An 18,734-nucleotide genomic window follows, 5' to 3' on the forward strand; every position below is an offset into this window, starting at 1 on the left:
TGCCCCGGTCCGGGTAGATCCCACATGCTGCGGAGCGGCTGGGCCCGTGAGCCATGGCCGCTGAGCCTGCGCGTCCGTAGCCTGTGCTCCGCAACGGGAGAGGCCACAGCAGTGAGAGGCCCGCGTACCGCAAAAAAAATAAAAAAGATCCTTTTTTGTTTTAAGCCTTTGGGAATTTCGCTGATTTTTTTTTTCTTTTTGTGAGCTCAGTTTTGCTGCATTTAAAAGGATGTTAATTATATGTCACCCAGTAGTTCTAGAGATTTTGTGATCAGAGATTCTTCAGGTTATCTAGTCCAAAATATTCCTAGAAATAGAGGTCTGCAAAGGAAGTTGAACTAGCTGTACCTACCCTGCATGAGACATGGCTGAGTTTTCTCAGAAAATAAACATTTTGAGGAAGTTTTGCAAAAGTGAAGAAGAAAGATGAGCAAATCTAGTATCTCTTTTTTAGGTGAAGAAGTAAGTGAGAGGTGTTGCAGTCACCTGCACTCTCTGAGAGAACAATGGCATCTCTGGCAGGACATCTCATGACGTGATGTGATGTGATGGTTTCTTTTTCTTAGATTATGGAAGGATAATGCAATAGAGAGAAGGATATTTCATTTTAATCTTTTATGTCCATTCACAAGGTATAAAAGGAAAAAATAAGATAAAGCAGTGCTCTCTTGAAAAGTCCGTATTTTCAAAGGCTTTCGGCAGTAATGTGCTTATTAATTGTCATAGATCGTCACTGTCATCAAAAGAATATTGTATAATATATAGTGGCCTTTATAGGGCGAAGAGAGAGAATTTCAAGTTTCTCTCTTAACCTGAGCCACTTAAATGAAAAACAAAGGCCATTAAATCCTGTTCACTTGAAGTGGATTCTAAATATAGTTTATTGGGGCTCTTAATTCACCCTGAAAAATGCTGTAATTATTAAAAGTGTCCAAGCTGTTAACTTGAAAACAACATATGCCACATTTACATAATGATTTGCATATAATTTCCATGTAATTCATTTAATGTCAAAATGTACAATTATACTTCCAACCCCTCTGCCTTTTACCCCCATGCCCCTTCCTAGCCCTGCTGTGTTAAATCAGAATATCTTCCTTGTTGGAATCTGTTTACGAATGGGTTTCAAAGAGATGGCTGGATGGAGATCGTCTATCATATTGGTCCAAAAAGGTTTGGCCAAACGTATTTCTTCTTTCAGACTGGATTGGTTGTACTATCTGTACTGTGACACCTTGGAGACCAGTTACTCATTTCTGCCTGAGACATATGGGCTCATTTTACAGATGAAGAAACTAAGGCTCAGAGAGGTTCTCCCTGATTTGCTATGGTCTTTGCTTGCTTTCTCTGCCCCAGCAATCTAAAGGCCTCCACCTGCCATACAAAAGGCTTTCTCGTGTATCTTTTACAACAGACAAATATGCTTTGTTTAAAAAAATCATTTGCCGTAGCTCGTATGATTATTTGGGATGTCAAAGAGGTAGCTCTTGGGTTTGCCATCAAGGACAGGGAAGAATCCTTCCATCTGATTCCATAAACGTATTTATGCAATGCGGGTGGACTTTCTGTCTAAACTAATCGCAGTCCCACAAACATGTCATGCTTTTTTCTGGCTCCTACTTGTGTTTTCTGCATGGGTTACTTTCCCACCTCTTCCCTCTCCCTGAATCTCTATTTGCACTCAACATCCAGTGTCCCGTTTACACATCACCAGGATGCCTTCCTCCATGCCCTGTGACTAGGTTTGATGCCCTTAGAGTGAACTCCTAGATCACCCTGTTTGACTCGAGTTCCCCTGAAAGCAACGCTTTAGACAAAGACTTGGGTGTAGGTAGTGTATTTGGAAAGTGACCTCAGGGTAGAGGGATGAGGGAGCCGAGAGAGTGAAACCGGGAGGGAAGAAAAGCAGTATTAGGGGGCATTGTTGAAATTGCTGCTGTCGGCAACAGGAGCTCGATTCCACTGGGTCCTCCTGGGGAGTGTTTGGAATGACTCCAGCATGAGTGCCTAGAGGATGGGAACTGAAGCATTTATCCCCTGGGTCAGTTGCCACTGGCTGAGGGTTGCCCTGGGAGCTGCTAATTTCCCTGCCCTTCCCAGCTGTGCAGCTGCACGGGATGAGCAAGTTCTCCAGGGCTTCTGCCGTGTTGGGGTCACCCAGAAAACGAAGCTGTGTGTCCCTCAGGTTTGTAGCAATCTGCCAGGCACTGCCCACCCAGCCCTGGCTGAGATCAGAAGGAAGGCCAAGCAGGTGTGTCCCCAGATGTGTCTACCACTGCACTCACCACTCTGTTTTGCATTTCATTTCTCCTCTAGAGCATAAGCAACCTAAGGACAGGGGCTGTGTGACCACTGGGTCCCCAGCTAGAGACAGTGTTTGATAATAATCTGTTGCACGAATGCCTCAGGTACCAAATTTAGTTCAGCTTCAGCAACTGGTTACCTCTAAGCTTAGGAAAGTCATAAGAGTTTTTTGTTTTTAATTTATCCATTTTTTCTCCCCAATTCTGCCCTTTCTAAAAAATTGGAAGAAAGTAAATGAATCAAGGGGAATACACGTACACATTAAAAAATTGTCAGGAGCAAAAAGAAAACTGGGTCCATCAGGATTCTTTTCTTGAAGATACCGGCAAATTCTGAGGCAAAATTGTAGCTGATACTTGGTTTCATTCAAAGGAATAGCCTCAAATAAACTAAGTTAAATGGGTAACAGCCAAGGTCACAGTTAGAGACACTTAGGGCGTTTTCTCCCAGAAGCAGCTCCGTCTTTTCTACTCACCTCTTTGCTTTGTCCTTCCTGCCCTCTCATTTAGTTTCTGTTCCTCTCCTTTATTTCTTTTCTTTTCTTCTTTTTTTTTTAACATCTTTATTGGAGTATAATTGCTTTACAGTGGTGTGTTAGTTCCTGCTGTATAACAAAGTGAATCAGCTATATGCCTACCTATATCCCCATATCTCCTCCCTCTCGGGCCTCCCTCCCACTCTCCCTATCCCACCCCTCTAGGCGGTCACAAAGCACCGAGCTGATCTCCCTGTGCTACGCGGCTGCTTCCCTCGTGTCCTTCCTCAGGTCTAGGACTCCGGCTGCTGTATGGAGCCGACAGGGCGACAGGAACACCAGTGGGCGGTGGGGCCACTTTCACTTTGGACTGCACATTTTGTCAAGACAAGAAGCCAGGTGCTCATTGTTCCTCCCCAAATAAACATGAAGATCTGACAGCCAGGGTGCTGAGAGGAGGCCATGCAAGTAAGCAGCCCTTGAGGCTTCCTTATCTAGTAGGAACCCATCCAAAAATGGCAAGTCAACAGATATAGAGGACAAACTAGTGGTTACAGTGGGGGGGGGGGGGGCACGATGGGGGAGGAGATTAAGAGGTACAAGCTATTAGGTATAAAATAAATAAGCTATGAGGATATATTGTAAAAATAAACAAATAAAAAATAATAGCGTTTGAGGGCTTCCCTGGTGGCGCAGTGTTTAAGAGTCCGCCTGCTGATGCAGGGGACACGGGTTCGTGCCCCGGTCCAGGAAGATCCCACATGCCGCGGAGCGGCTGGGCCCGTGAGCCATGGCCGCTGAGCCTGCGCTCCGCAACGGGAGAGGCCGAAACAGTGAGAGGCCCGCGTACTGCAAAAAAAAAAAAAAAAAAAAAAGTAGCGTTTGATAACACTAAAACAATTTAAAGTAAAATACTTAAAAATACTGAGAAAAAAAATGTGAAGTTAGTGGGCCTGCAGGGGTGACATGGCACCCGCATTGGCCCCCCCTCCATATCTCCGGGGACCTCTAGGCTATGGAAGCCTTGCCCTCCAAGCAGGGCCTGAGTGGCGGGCTGTACCTCACGGCGGGAATCTGCCGGTGGGTGATCCCTCGGATGTGCTCACACTACAGGGGGTAGGCAGCTGCCGGATGGGGCCAGGGAGAGGATCTGAGAGAGGAGGGGATGTCTGGTTGGGAGACAGAGCAGCAGCCTCTCTTCCTGCCTTCCTCCTCACTCTGTAACTTTCAGATGCTCCAAGGGGATCCCTGTTAGCACAAATACCTGTGCCTGGTGCGTCCCTTTCTGGAAGCTCCATCCAGATATCCCTGTGATTGACACTGGACTGTATGTCTGTGTATGTGTGTGTGTGTGTGTGTGTGTGAGAGAGAGAGAGAGAGAGAGAGACAGAGAGACAGGGACAGAGATGGAGACAGAGAGACACAGAGAGAGAGAGAAATATTATAAACAATATTTGTTTATAATAATGATGATAGCTGGGAATTCCCAGTAGTCCAGTGGTTAGGGTTCCGTGCTTCCACTGCCGGGCCCAGGTTCGATCCTTGGTCAGGGAACTAAGATTCCACAAGCCGAGTGGCGTAGCCAACAACAAAAAAAATGATGATAGCTAAATTTATCAAGGTGTTTGTCAAGTTCAGGCACCATGCTACGCTCTTCCCAGGTATCCTCTCATGGGTTCTATGAATATTCCATTGCACAGATCGAGGACTGAGTCTCAGAAAGGTTAAGTGACTTACGCAAGGTCACACTGAGTAAGTGGAGTAGCTGGGCCTCACACCCAGGCAGGTCAAACTGCAGAAACCGGGTCTGTAATCATCACGGTGGGTGGTTAGACACCTGCAGGATGTGTTCCAGGCGGTGCACAAGTGTGTGTGTGTATGTGTGTGAGTGTACATGTGTGTCCTCTTGTGTGCACATGTATGGAGAAGGTCGTAGCTGAGAATACAGAATGGAGCCAGATGGCATGGGTTTGAAATCCAGATGTTATGTCTCATCTGTGCTGTCTCAGGCAGGTAACTTACAACTCTCTGTGCCTCCACTGCATCATCTGTAAATTAGGCACAATAGTATCTAGCTCGTCGGCTTGGGTGCACTTAGAAGGGTGACGTGTGTATGAAGTCTTATGTAAATGCTGGATATTAGTTATTAGCAGCAGTAATCACATATCATTGTTGAGTAAATGAGAGAGGTATCAAATGTTTATTGATAAGCATAATAATAATAGCATTTACTGGCAGCCCACCTTGATGCAGTGCTGTGAATACAGTCCCTGATTTAGACCTCCCAACTCTACTGTGAGGTAGGTATCATTATTTCCATTTTATCCAGGAGGAATTGAGTCTCAGAAATATTAAATAATTGGCCCAAAGACAAATATCTAGGAGAGGTCAGAACAGAGACACAAACCTTGATCTCCGTGCTTTCCTGTCTTACACACTTTTTGTGGGTTCATTTGTTCATTTGAACAAATACCTTTCATACAGACTTAGAATTTTTTTTCCGAATTGGGAATTGTGCCCATCTGCCTGCCTGAGAAAAGTTTGCACAGAGCTGCTTTTGAATAGCGACCTCTTGTAGCTTTTTAATTGCCACTATCTCTTTGAACATTTGGAATTTGTAATGAAATCACTTTCCAACCCTGATTCATCCCAAATTCAATATTCTGTTTCCTTTCAGCTTTTTTTTGTTTCCCGAGCAATGAAAAGATTGGTAACTTTATAAAACATCTAAAAGTGCGGTGGAAGTTTCCTGGGGCTTCAAGTGTTGTGTTATGTTATCTTTGGAAAAACTTTGAAGTCCCACCGGTGTAATAGAAGCCGTTATTATGTCATGGAGCTGATTAGCATGCCTATGGGAAACATTAATTCATGCTGACATCATAGCTGGGTTTGCAATCAATCAGTTTGTTTTGCTTCTTCTTGTTCCCCGCCTACCCCACAAGCCACCCCTTGGTGCTCTTCACGTAAAGGTGATGGGCTGACTTTCTGAGGATAATGGGACATGTAAGGATGCCTCCAGATGAGGCTGAACTGAACCACAGAAGAGGCCACCTCGTGACAGCCCTGGGAGGAAATGGCGAAACAAAGCTTTTGACAGAAGCAGGGAGAAGGCTGCTGGCCCTTTGATTTGCCTTGAAAGGTTTTGATTTAGTTGGCATTCAGACTCTTGATATATAAAACTTTTTAACTCAGTAGTCTGCACGGCTGCCTGAATCCATTTGGTTCCGGTCAGTTATGATTAAGCTGATTGCTGGTGGCTCCGGTGTGGTGAGGGGCAGCGCTGGCCTTCGTTGGGTGAGGCTAGCACATTCCAAACTGTCTCATCCTTCAGCCCAAAAGTACATCTCATTGACAAAGGAAGCTGTAAAGAGGAGACCTGTAGACTCCTATTATCTCAAATTGTTAATATTTAACATGCATTAAAGAGCTATCTTTCTGTTCGCCACGTGCAATTAATTTAATCACCAATGCACTGTTAACTTATCTATCAGAAATGTGAATTTTTTCACGATGTATTAATCTGGTAATGATGTCTTTCCTTTTACCTTTAGATGTAGTATTATTATTTTATGTTATGTGGCATGTTCTCTTGGGAACTAGGGAGAAATTACAGGAAGTGTTGGGAAGAGCCTAATGACAGCTGATTTGGGGTAGGGAAGGTTCAGGGTATTTCTAGTCTGAAGGGAACTTGGGGCTCCCTTTCTCCTGGGCATGTGTGACCTGCTCTGCTCCCTCTCTCGACCTCTAGATTTATGTAGCTTGGAAAGCCAGGGTGATCAGTTCCCTGGGTCAATTTTTGACCTGGAAGATGGAAACTCTGTAGTCTATGGTGAATCAAGAAAGGAGAAAATTGGGGAAGGGAGGTGTTATTTTAGATGCCTGTGTAAATAGCTGTATTTTCATAGCTGGGTCCCATTTTGCCACAGTTACAAGCCGCCCCCCACCCCAAGCTCCCTTTCTGAAAAGCCCATCACATTCACAACTGCCTGCTCAGAATCTGCTTCTCCCATTAGATTCAGGCTGCCTGAAGGCAAGAACGTGTCTGCCTTGTTCACCAAAGTGAGAACCTACTATGTGTTAGATACTGTCCTGGACCTCAGGGTTATAGAGATGAGTAAGGTATGGTTCCTGCCCTCCAGATGTCATACTCTTATGAACAAAACAGTCATGCATTCAGATAAACAAAAGAATATTTGGAAAATGTCCCAAGCGAGGTCCATCTTACATGCAGTAGGAACAGAGGGGGACCGACTTCATAGCAGAAGTGAGGTTTGCACTAATTCGAAAGGTAATTGGGGATTTCTCCTAGCAGAGAAATTGGGGTGGGGTGCTGTGTTTTTGGTCACCTGCAAGAAACCCAGAATGGCTCCATTACAGGGGGTCCCCCGGGAGAGAGAAAGAGAAAGGAACAGGTAGGGAGTTCTGAAGCTCAGAAAGGCAAAATGACTTGCCCAAGGTTGCACAGCAGAGAGAGCTGGGAGTTGAAGGCAAGTCTACTCATAAACCCAGTACTCTTTTGGCTGGATAATAGTTCGCATGGGCTGCCCATGGGGAGAAAACACATCCCTAGTATCAGGATTCTCTCCAGGCAGCCCTATTTGGCTGCAGCAGACTTCCAGTTAACACATAACTTTCAAGCCCCAAATTCTAAGTGCCCAACCTATGGGGAGGACAGAGGTTTAAAAAAATTCATAAGTTATCATGTTGGAGAATGGGACTTTTGCAAAAATGAAACAGCATATAATATAGATAGAAACTGCTATAGAAATCCCCCTTCCCAGCTGAACTGTTGGTCCACAATGATCTATTGTCCTTATTTTATTTTTTTCCTCCAGTTCACGCTAGGTGTACCTTTATTTTATTTTTTCTATTCTATTCTATTTTCTATTTCATTTCATTTTTTATTTTCCCCTTCTGTGTCCTATCCTGACTCCAGATCTCTAACTCCACGTACATGCATCCTTGCTGGTGAATTTAGTTGAGGCTCTTCTAATCCGCCCCTCCATACACTGATATGTGCATCTCCTGGAACACATTCTGTATCTGTGCTAAAATTAGGTGGCATTGGACTACCAATCTCATTCTGCGAGCCCTGGGCACCACGCTGTTATCAAACTCATTAATATATTTCTATATCAAAATGTATGAATCTTTATACTAAGTGGAATATGAAGAGACTCTAAGGGGCCTCATGTCAGTTCAGGTCAAGTTCTGCCTCCAAATAAGTTTGTGCCAAAGTTTTGAAAAAATTTCATATTTTCAGAGCTTTTAAGAATTGCAGATAGGGGACTGTGGACCATTTTACTCCTCCGTTCCGCCTCTGATGGACCCCTCTGAATTTCCAACTCTGCCAGTTTGAACAGTGCTTCAAAAGCAGGCCTCATCCACGTCTTCCTGTGAAACTTTGGGAGAAAGTCTCTGGGGTAGACACCCCAGAGCAGAGGGTGTCCTGGGATCTTAGGACCTGTGCATTTTTACTCTCACTAACTACTGCCAGATTCATTCCTCTGCAAAATACCTGTAGCAGTTAACCCCCCGCCAGCAGGACATGAAGGAGAGTTCCTGTTTCCTAACATCCTCACCATCACTTAATATTATGTGATCGTCTAATTCTTTTTTCCAGTTTGAAGGGTGTAAAGTGCCACATCACAATCTTGTTCTAATTTGCCTTTCTCTGACTATCAGTGCACATGAACTTTGTACGTATGTTAGCTCTTCTTGTTTTCTCTACTGGGAAACACCTGTTTGTATCCTTTTAGTTTCACATCTTTTTTTCCCCCCACTATATCATTTGTTCTTTGGGGTTTTGACTACAAATCATTATCTACTCCAAGGTCACAAGCACACTTATCTTATCTGCTTACTATATTTCTTAAGTTTTACTGTTCATCAGTTCAGTCTTTAATTCATCCAATTTATCTAGTGCTTATGTTTTTGTCTATGGTGTGATGTATAATCCAACTTTTTCTCTATGCTATGAGTCAGTTTCTCCTTTTACCAAATAATCTGTACTTTCCCTATCGATGGGTGGTGCTCCCTCCCTTAGATACAAATGAAGTAGAAAATCCTACAAGGACATTGGTTGGAATTACAGTTGACCCTCGAACAATACAGGTATTAGGGGTGGCAACCCTACACATATTCAAAAATTCACGTATAACATTACAGTTGGCCCTCCAATACAGATACCATGGATCACGTGGTACTGTAGTATGTAGTCATTGAAAAAAAATCTGTGTACTTTGTTGTGTATGTGGACGTGCATAGTTGAAACCCATGTTGTTCAAAGGTCAGTTGTACTGTAGTACATATTTAGTGGGAAAAAATTCACATATAAGTGGACCGGCACAGTTCAAACCCATACTGTTCAAGGGTCAACTGTATATATTTATTTAGGGAGATTTAACATCTTTTATAGCTCATTTAGTCCTCACAAGAACACGGTGAGTTAGATCTTCTGTCCTCAATTTACAAAGAAGGAAACAGAAGCTCCAAGAAACTAAATAAGCCAGTTATTGAGTGGTAGAGCAAGGATTCAAACCCAGATCTGACTTTCTGAGGGTTTTTATTATTATTATTGCACCTTTGTCTTTAGTATTACTAATCTGCCTTTCTCTTGTCCTTGTAAATGTATATCCTTGCTTATTTATTTATGACCAACCAGTCCCTCATAACCTGCTTTCCTTTAGCTACAAAAATAACCCAAGGGTAGTAGTTGCCAAAGCAGCTTGATAGCCTATATATATATATTTTTTTTTTTTTTTCTACCTGACACACAGGGGAATCTCTTGACTGCCTGCCACAGGAAGCAAGAACAAAAGCTTTGAGATTCCGTCTGCCCTCAAATCAGATCAGGGTCTTGGAGAAGTGACCTGTTCTACAAGTAAAACAAAAATGAATAGACTCTATAACTAATTTCCATTTTCCATTTTTAATACCTCCGATGAATGAAAGAATATCTGATGGCTGAACTTAAATTTGAAGTTTATAAAGAATCTCTAATTTGATCTAAAAAAATATCATAAAATATTTATGGTATAAAAATAAGTAGAAAGTAATAAGAGCGATGATAAATTATATAGCCCTAGTTCTTTATAGTTGTCAGAGCATATTAATGCTCTTTGTTTCTTTTGGTTCTTCCAACGGTCTTTTAAAGCAGGTAAACTGAGCCCCCATTTTACAGACAAAGAAATTGAGGCATGGAGTTTTACCCAAGCCCAGCTGATTGTGTGAATTCCCCCAGCTCTTCACCTCTAACTATATTCATCCTCTTTGCCATCTATCTTTAAAATTCTTCCCATTGAGAGGCAGAATATATTTCCCCAACCACTGATTCTGTGTTTGACCATGTAATTTGCTTTGGTTCATAGGATGTTAGCAGACATGGCTAAAGCAGAGGTTTGAAAGTGCTTGGTGTGCTTGCCTGCATGTTTCTGCTTGCTTTCTTGCTTTTTGGTTGTTACAATAAGGACAATCCAGGCTGGCCAGCTATTCCATGGAGGAAAGTAAGAGACATCTGGAGCAAAGCTTCCCCAAATAAGATGCCCTGGCCAAGCCCTACCTGGAGCAGAGCCTCCCACTGACCTGCAGATTCATGAGTTTAATTATTTATGATTGTTGCCTTAAGCCACATAGTTTGGAAGATAGTTTGTTACACAGCAGTAGCTAACTGATACATCAAGGTAAACCAGCTAGTAAGTTGTAGAGCTGAAATTAGAATCTAGATCTTCAAACATGTAGTTCTACACACTTTCAACTATGCTAAGTTGCTTTTCATGCAGAGAGACATTTATTTGGGTGTGAAAATGCCTCAGGATGGAGTCTTTTCTGGTCAGGGACTGTGTCTCACTCTTCTTTGATTCCTCAGATCCTAGTCCAGTCCCTTGCACATGGTAGGTAGTCAGGATATGTTCAGTAAATAAATAAGAGATAAAAATATGAGGGCCATACCTCCATCCCTTTGGTCTTATTTTTACAGTTTCTGGTTAATAAAAATAAAGTCAAAATGGAAGGTATATTGATCAGTGAAAATCACCGTCTAAAAATTGGTCCCAGCAACTGCACAAAGAGGGAACAGTCATCCTTTTCTTTCAGACATCTGTCCATATGTGGCATATTTCCTCTCTGAAGAAAGATCAAACCCCATAAAATGCATCATTTATATGCCACTCCCCATTATGAACCAGCATGGAGACAATTAATGAGAAGCAAAGGCTAAAAGAAGAGTCCACGGGTTGGATTCAGGCAGACTGTGGTGAAAATGCACTGTCCTTTGGGAATTACACACAGGAAAAAAGAACAAACATCGTGCCTGATTCCCTGCCTGCCCCCCACCCTCACCTCCATCTCCACTTCCCCCGTCACAACAACAGCTTGAGGTAGAGAATTTGTATAACCCACATGGAGAGCTTTTTCCTCTGATTTTTTAATCTCAGAAGTCCAACAGTGGCGATGAAGGTAGCTGTGACATTTGCAATTTTCCATGCACCAGCCCATTCCATTTCCTTTCCTGGTGCTGCTTCCATGGTACAGTAAACCTCCAGCTCTGACAATAATTATAGCCGGAATAATATGAAGGGAGTAATAGGAACAAAGTGTCGCTGTAATTGCCTTTTCATTATTTGCTAACAGTTACTTATTCAGTCACAGGGAGAAATTACACAGTAATTGGTTGACAATGGGGAAGCAATCGCTGAATCCCACAACTATGATATTTTTGCTTGTTGGGCTTTAGCCCTTTTATTCATATTTTGATTAAACAGCTGGAGCATTAAACTGACATATGAATGTATCCTTGGTCAAATTCCGATGTGATTGTTTCTACCCCATTCAAAATGTTGAATTTAAACTAGCACCTACAGTAGAGCTGTAAATAGTCTATTGACTTTCAAATAAATCCCTCCTCTTTACTCCAGTTCATAAAGAAGGCATGGTGGGTGTAATAGCACAGACTTTTTTTTTTTTTTTTTAACAAATCAGTTTTCAGTTGGGTGTTTTCAAAAGGAAAAAAAATACGGAATCACGTGGTGGTATCTTCCTGCCTTCAGATTTTTCTCGAATTTAACTTTCTAAACTCAAGGTCTTTATAAACAGAGTCCTAGAAAACATTCACTTTCACTTTCTCCTACAGGTAGAGAAACTGAGGTCCAGAAAGGGAGCTGTTCAGGGCTATCCGGCTCTCTACTCTTTTTAGGACTAGAAACCAGAATGCTGACTCTTAGTACTTCATCTCAACTGTCTTCTGGCTCCACATTTGCATGCAGGAGGACTAGGAAAGCAAGACAGGTAAGATCTACGCCTGCGCCTGCACAAGCGTGCATCTCCACATGCGTGCATGCGCTCACGCGCACACACACACACACACACACACACACTACACGGGTAGATACTATATGTTGCTTGACTGTGGGATGTCATTTAAGTGGTGTTTACAATCTCCATTGGTAAGCTTCATGGGTACTGTAAGGAACGGCACCAAAAACGGAGGAGAGCTTAAACAAGCTTTATTTGGGAACGCTCCCGGGCGAGGTTCACTGGTCCGAGGGAAAGGGGCCAGAGAAGTCGCGCCCGGGTGCGGGCGCGAACAAAATTTATAGGGGTGGACACAGGGGAGGTGCTTGCTGTGTGAAGCAGCCCTTTTTTGGTAATCTCTCGGGTGTTGTGGCAATGCCAGGTGTCGGTTGCATCAGCCTCAGAGTTGTTGGTTCCGCCCCTCGGGGAGCGGGAAGACCGGGGCCGAGTGGTGTGGCAATGTCAGGTGTCGGTTGCATCAGCCACTTTGGCGGGGGTTCCGTCTGGCTCCCTGGGCCCTTCCCCGGACCTGCTGGCCTTACAGGTACCACCTTTCCTTGGATTATTCCAGGCATCCAAGGACCTAGCCTAGGGCTGTGTGTGTCATGACACCTTGCGAAATGTTTGATGATGATAACAGAGCGAGAAGATCTAATTCTTAGGGTCCAAGCTTAGGAATCTTTTTACTCTTGGTGATATAAATGTTATCTTGGTTAAACAGCAGAGTGTTGAGTTGGTGTCCGTGTGGCAATTGCAGAAGCAGCTGAGAAGGTGCATTGTAAAGAATACATTCATGTTTGTATGTATGTGCATGCATGTGTCTATATCAGAGGCTGCTGATGAAAGATGGAAACGCTGCCCCAAAGTCTTCATTTAAAGATGGAAATTTTCTGTTTAGGGGGTAGAATGCACTAGATCATGTGCATGGGGACTTGAACCCACTTCGGTATGCAGGTAAAAGAACCTCAAGGCCATGACTCTGAGGAATTGGTTATGTATAGGAAAGATATGTGGGAACAGGATGGGTCTAAAGCTATGACTAACTCGGAAAGTCAGGAAATAAGCTTGGTGCTTCATACATGATCTTATTTAATTCTCACAGTAGCTCTAAGGGGCAAAGTTTCTCATCTTCATTTCATAGATAGAGACTAAGTCTTAGAGAGATTAAGGGACTTGCTGCAGATCACCAAGCTAGTGAGTGAGAGAACCAGTGAATAAAACCCAGAAGCTAAACTTTGTCCCTTGAAGTCGTTGCTGGCCTTTAGCCACTTGCAAGTAATTGGAACTTACCTAATTTTCCAAGTCAATCCACAGTCAACATTGTTTGATGTCTACCCTCTAAGTGCACCATGGGGATTCACAGGCAAATGAAAAGTTCCTCTCCTTGAGATGCTTAACCTCTCCTAGTGGAAACCATGAAGCAAGGCATGGATGAGTCAGTCCAGCATAGAGGCCACTCCTATAACCGTGGTGACTTGGTTTAAGTTGCCCCAGAAGCAGACCCTGAGACAAAGACTCAAGTGCAACTAGTTTATTTGGAAGGTGATGCCAAGAAATGTGGATACAGGGTAAGGAGTCAGACAAAAAGGGCAGGAAGCCAACACGGGGTGCCTTGAAGGTTATTGCCAAGGACATCGGGGCCCCATTTTCCTGGGAGAATTCTAAGAGGCAGTGGCAATCAGGCTTCCGTGTTATCCTAACCTGAGGGTGAGGGAATTGGGGTATGTATCCTCAGTGCCCTGTCCATCACTGTTAAGGGCTGCTTCTCAAGGTCTTAACTCTTTGCATTTCCAGTTTACTCTGTGCACAAGCTCAGGGTACACCAGCAGCCAGAAAGAGCCCTTGGTAAAGATTTGCCAGTGGTCTCACTGAGCATCCTTCTGTATGAGTGCCAAGGTGATATGGGTGGGGAGCTGGCAGTGTCTGTCACCATGGTGACAGGCAAAGTGTGTCCCAGAGTGGGTGGTATTGCTGAGTAAGACTTCAAAGGTGAACGAAAGGGCATTGTAGAGCATGGTCGCCACCTGAACAGGGGTGTAACTTGAGACCATCAATCTCTAAAAGAGCTGCCAGGCTCCGTACCAGGGGCAGAAATTGTCTGAAACGCCAGATTCAATCCCAATGAAATCATCTCCTGCTCACTACATAAAGCCCATATTCTTGTCCTGGTATTCAATGCTATTCACAATGCAGCCTCAGTTTACCTCTTGACAAGTTCTGAGTAATACACCCTGGGCTTGGATTCCTGTGTTGCTGCCCAGTCTCACCTTTGAAACCCTGCCAATCCTTGAGGCTCTCAGCTCCAAGCCTGCCTCCTATACAGCCTTTCACGACCAGCTTGGGTGGAGACCATTCTCTGCCCCCTACTCCTGGCCTGACACACTTACGCAGCCTCCGTAACTTCCAGTGATAAAAGCCACAATCTCTTTTCTGCATTTCCCAAATCCTTGGAGCTCTAGAAGTTCAAAGAGTTTTGCTTTTGGTATCATTTGTTTGTTTTGCTTTTTAAAAAATCTTATATGGTAGCAAAATCTGACCTGAACTGCCATGAAGCTATTTCTAGTTCTTATTTGATCTAAATATTCACATATTTCACTACATAAATATTCATGTATTTGGTTACAGAGTACAGCCCCAGATCCTGCTGTGATTTTCTATGTGTACCATATTTCTTCTCTAAAATCGTTTTATCTGCACCATATTTCTTTTCTATAATTTTTATGTGTGTCATATTTCTTTTCTAAAATCTGAAAAATTCTGAATTATAAAACACGTATCTCTGGCTCACATGATTCAGACATGGGGTTTTGAGCCTGTAATAATAATAATAATAATAGGCAGTACTGTAGTCCATTCAAAGGATTTTATATATTTAATGATTTTAATCCTCATAAGGACCCAAGAAGATGAGTTCTAGTAATAACTCTATTTTCCTAACATCGCTTAGGAAACTAAGGTTCAGAGATGTTACGTAACTTGCCCCAGGTCACACAGCTTGCAAGTGCTGGAACCAGGATTTGAACTTAAGGCAGTCTGGCAGAGTCAAAGCTCTTACTTGCTCACTGGGCTTCTTCTAAGTCTGAATGTCCAGCCTTGGAGTTGTACCTAGCACCCAGCTCAGACTTACCGTCTGGCTTGTCCCTGAGTGTTCTCCTGGGGAGCTGTTTCCTTCTGAGTCTGAATTCTCGACTTGGAGCTTTAAGCCACCAGCATTGAGTTGGTGCTGGATATTTATATCCCTGGAATGAGAGTTTCTGGAACTTCTTGCAAACTTCAGTGGTCCTCAACTCCTCAGTCCACAGCCTCAGGAAGAGCAACTTGCCTCTTGCAGCCCAGCCCCGGAACTGGTGCTGCGTGCGCCCTGGGTCTGTAGCCCCTCCTCAGGCACCTCTTCTCTGCCCCTGGAACCTCACCCCTGCCTCTCCCATGTCTTGGAACACTTCTAAGATTAGAGACCATGTAAGTGTGTGTGCCCGGGAGTTATCCCAAGATCTTGCCTATAGTAGGACCTTTGTGACGTATGGTGGCAAGAATATATAACTGAACGAGGAGGTCCGGATTTAGAACTTTTGCTAGTGTAGACATGGCCTTGGTTTTGAAATTACTCTCACACTTGACTCTCCCCACCACCCCATTCTATAGTACACACATAGTGCCAGGATTTGAACCCCCAAAATTGGATCCAGAGTTCATTCTCTTAACTATGGTGACAAACTGTGCTTGTTAGGTGCTTCTTCTGCATTAGTCGCTACAGTAAGCCACTTAAATGCCTTGTCTCTGTTGATGCTCACAGCAGCCCTATAAGGAGGCGCCATCACTGTATCCTTTTACTGTGCGAAGAAACCGAGGTAGAGGAAAAGGAACTTCCCCAAGGCCTCAGTACTTACTGCACCCGTCAACTGTTGTCACAATAACTTTGTAACAAGCCACTCCAAAACTCATCTGTTATTCCTGCTTACCCATCTGTTAGCTTTCATGACGTCATCTGGGCTACTACAGGCTTAACTCCAAGCTGCCGTTGGGTTCAGGTCCGCTCCATACGCCTTTCATCCTGTTGGACCAGGGGCTAGTCTCGATATGTTTTTTCTCATCGTGATGGCAGGGCAAACCCGATGTCTCAAACGCAGTTTGAACCTCTAACTCTATCAAAACCACTAACGTCTCTTTGACCAATGCAAGGCACACGGTCAAGCCCAACATGGGGACGAGGGGCAGAAGGCTCCTTCCAAGGACATAGGGAAATGGGACCCAGAGAGACTATCCATCAAACAGTAATCTAATCTACAATACCCACTAAAAATTAGAGCCAGAAGCCCCCCAGGGCTTCCAGCTCTGAAGCCACTTTTTCTTAAGCACTCTCTTGAGTAGCAACAAGTTCCCAGGGTACAGCTTTTGGACTTATAGGAAACAACATCAGTCTCTTGGGATTTTTGCTGCTGAGTTGGAAGACGTAAGGCTGCTCCTAGGCATGTGAGAGATGGCGGGAGAGCCTGAGCGGTGGAGGGCAGGTAAGTGCGTGTCCTGCCAAGCTGACATCCTCCCCTCTGCATCCACACATGACCCTGTGATGAAGCTCCCCTCTGGGCCTCAGACCTATCATTAGAGGATTAACTTTCTCATCACTCTCCTTACACATGTCTCCATGCAGCCTTGGAATGCATCATCAAAGTCCAAAGCAAGGGCATTTTAATTCTTTGCCTGGCAGACCTATTTTCTGGTGTTTAAAGAGATTGCTAGAAATTCCTGAATTTTGGAGCTGTTTTTTTTTTTTTTTTTCACTGAGAGAGAGGAAGGAATAGCAAAAGCTCCCAGTGGATTAATTTATTCGTATTTTGCTCTAGCTCCTGACATTTGGAGAAGGCTTGAAGAGCTTCCTAATGTTTGCTATTTTGCATTTGCTTTGTAGGATGCTAGATCAAACCACAGAATCCTGGAAAATAGACTTGCTGTTTTCCTTTGCAGACATACAAGGTCTGAAACTGTTCTCTCAAGTGCCAGGGTGGCCAACCCTCAGCTCCAGAGCTATGGCTCGTCTCCACCCTCACCCTAACAGACATTGCCAATCGATCCCAGCGCTGCTGCCCGGGAAGCCCAGAAATGGCCCCAACCCTCCCAACACAGCCCTCCAGGCAGCCACTACCACTTGATCAGAATTAATGCAACTGAGTTCCCATCCTTGCTCTAAAACTTTTCCATTTTTAACATGCCAGTAAAATAACTTTATCAAGTTCTTTACGGAGTTCTGATAAAAAAAAAATACTGCCTTTTTCCGCTCTACTTCTCATTATGCTACTATCCAACTTAAAAATTCTCAGTCTCCAAACTCCTTGTCTTGCAATCAAGTTCCTTCATCATCTGACACTTTCACTCCCCAGAACTAATGCTCTTCGAATCCCTTTATCACCCCTTGTGTCAGGAAATATTCCTTTTTTTTTTAAGATTTATTTATTATTCATTTATTGATTTTATTTATTTTTGGCTGCGTCGGGTCTTAGTTGCAGCATGCGGGATCTTCGTTGAGGCATGTGAGATCTTTTGTTGTGGTGTGCAGGCTTCTCTCTAGTTGTGGCGTGTGGGTTTTCTCTTCTCTAGTTGTGGCACGCAGCCTCCAGGGCGCGTGAGCTCTGTAGTTTGTGGCACACGGGCTCTAGTTGAGGCATGCGAGCTCAGTAGTTGTGGCGCGTGGACTCAGTTGCCCCGCGGCATGTGGGATCTTAGTTCCCTGACCAGGGATCGAACCCACGTCACCTGCATTGTAAGGCGGATTCTTAACCACTGGGCCACCAGGGAATTCCCTGTGGTAGTAAATATTCTAATTCAGCTGCCAAGGTTCCTACTCCTGCCTCCAATCCCGATATATATGCCCTGTATAATCCTCTCCCCTTGAGTATGGGAGAAACTTGTGAATGTGATTAAGTTACTAATCAGTTGACTTGGAGTTAATCAAATGAGAGTTATCCTAGGTGGGCCTGACCAAATTACGTGAGCCTTTAAAAAGAGGGACCGATCCTTCTGGAAAACAGAGAGGTTCTCCTGCTGGCCCTGAAGGAGCAAGCTGCTGTGTTGTGAGAGGGGCTACGGAGGGGTCCATGAGGAAGGGACCTGAGTCACAAAACAGCAAGGAGCTGAGCCCTGCCAACAACCACATGAGGTTGGAAGAGGAGCTCCCAGAGGAACCCCTTGGTTTCAGCCCTGGGAGGTGCTGAGCGGAGAATCCAGCGAGGCTGAGCCCTGACTTCTGACCCACAGAAGCTGTGGGGTGATAAATGATTGTTATTTTAAGCTGGTAACTTGGTGGTAATTTTTAACATAGCAGTAGAAAACAAACACATCCCCGTTCTCAAGCCACATCCACATCCTTGCTACTATCCATACCCAGGTGAGTTTTCCTACCTCAGGGAAAACTTTGATTAGAGCCTTTTCTCAAACTGGGAGCCCTTTCTCATCTCTGCACTTAAATCTTACCCAAGTGTAAACCTTACCCAAATGTACCCTCACCTCCTCCCTGAAGCCTGTTTTGGTAGGCTCAGACATACGTTACCTGGTCTTTTTTGTTTTTTGGTTTTTTTAAGGCCATAATTGTTTCCCTTTGTTTGGGCCTTGTATTGTAAAATCCCCCTGCAGACTTCTTTGCAAGGAGTCCTTGTCTACCTGATCCTTGCAG

At 44.0% G+C, this 18,734-nt stretch overlaps 1 long non-coding RNA gene across 1 annotated transcript in view; it reads left to right on the plus strand.

Annotated features, from left to right (window-relative positions):
• Window positions 1–18,734, plus strand: part of LOC307179053 — a 181,921-nt gene that overhangs the window by 28,976 nt on the left and 134,211 nt on the right. The window contains exon 3 of the long non-coding RNA XR_013825321.1: window positions 11,910–12,064. This is a non-coding gene — a long non-coding RNA (uncharacterized lncRNA). The remainder of the gene's footprint in view (window positions 1–11,909; window positions 12,065–18,734) is intronic.

Source organism: Stenella coeruleoalba, assembly GCF_951394435.1.
Source record: "Stenella coeruleoalba genome assembly, chromosome: 20".
Taxonomy (NCBI): Eukaryota; Metazoa; Chordata; class Mammalia; order Artiodactyla; family Delphinidae; genus Stenella; species Stenella coeruleoalba.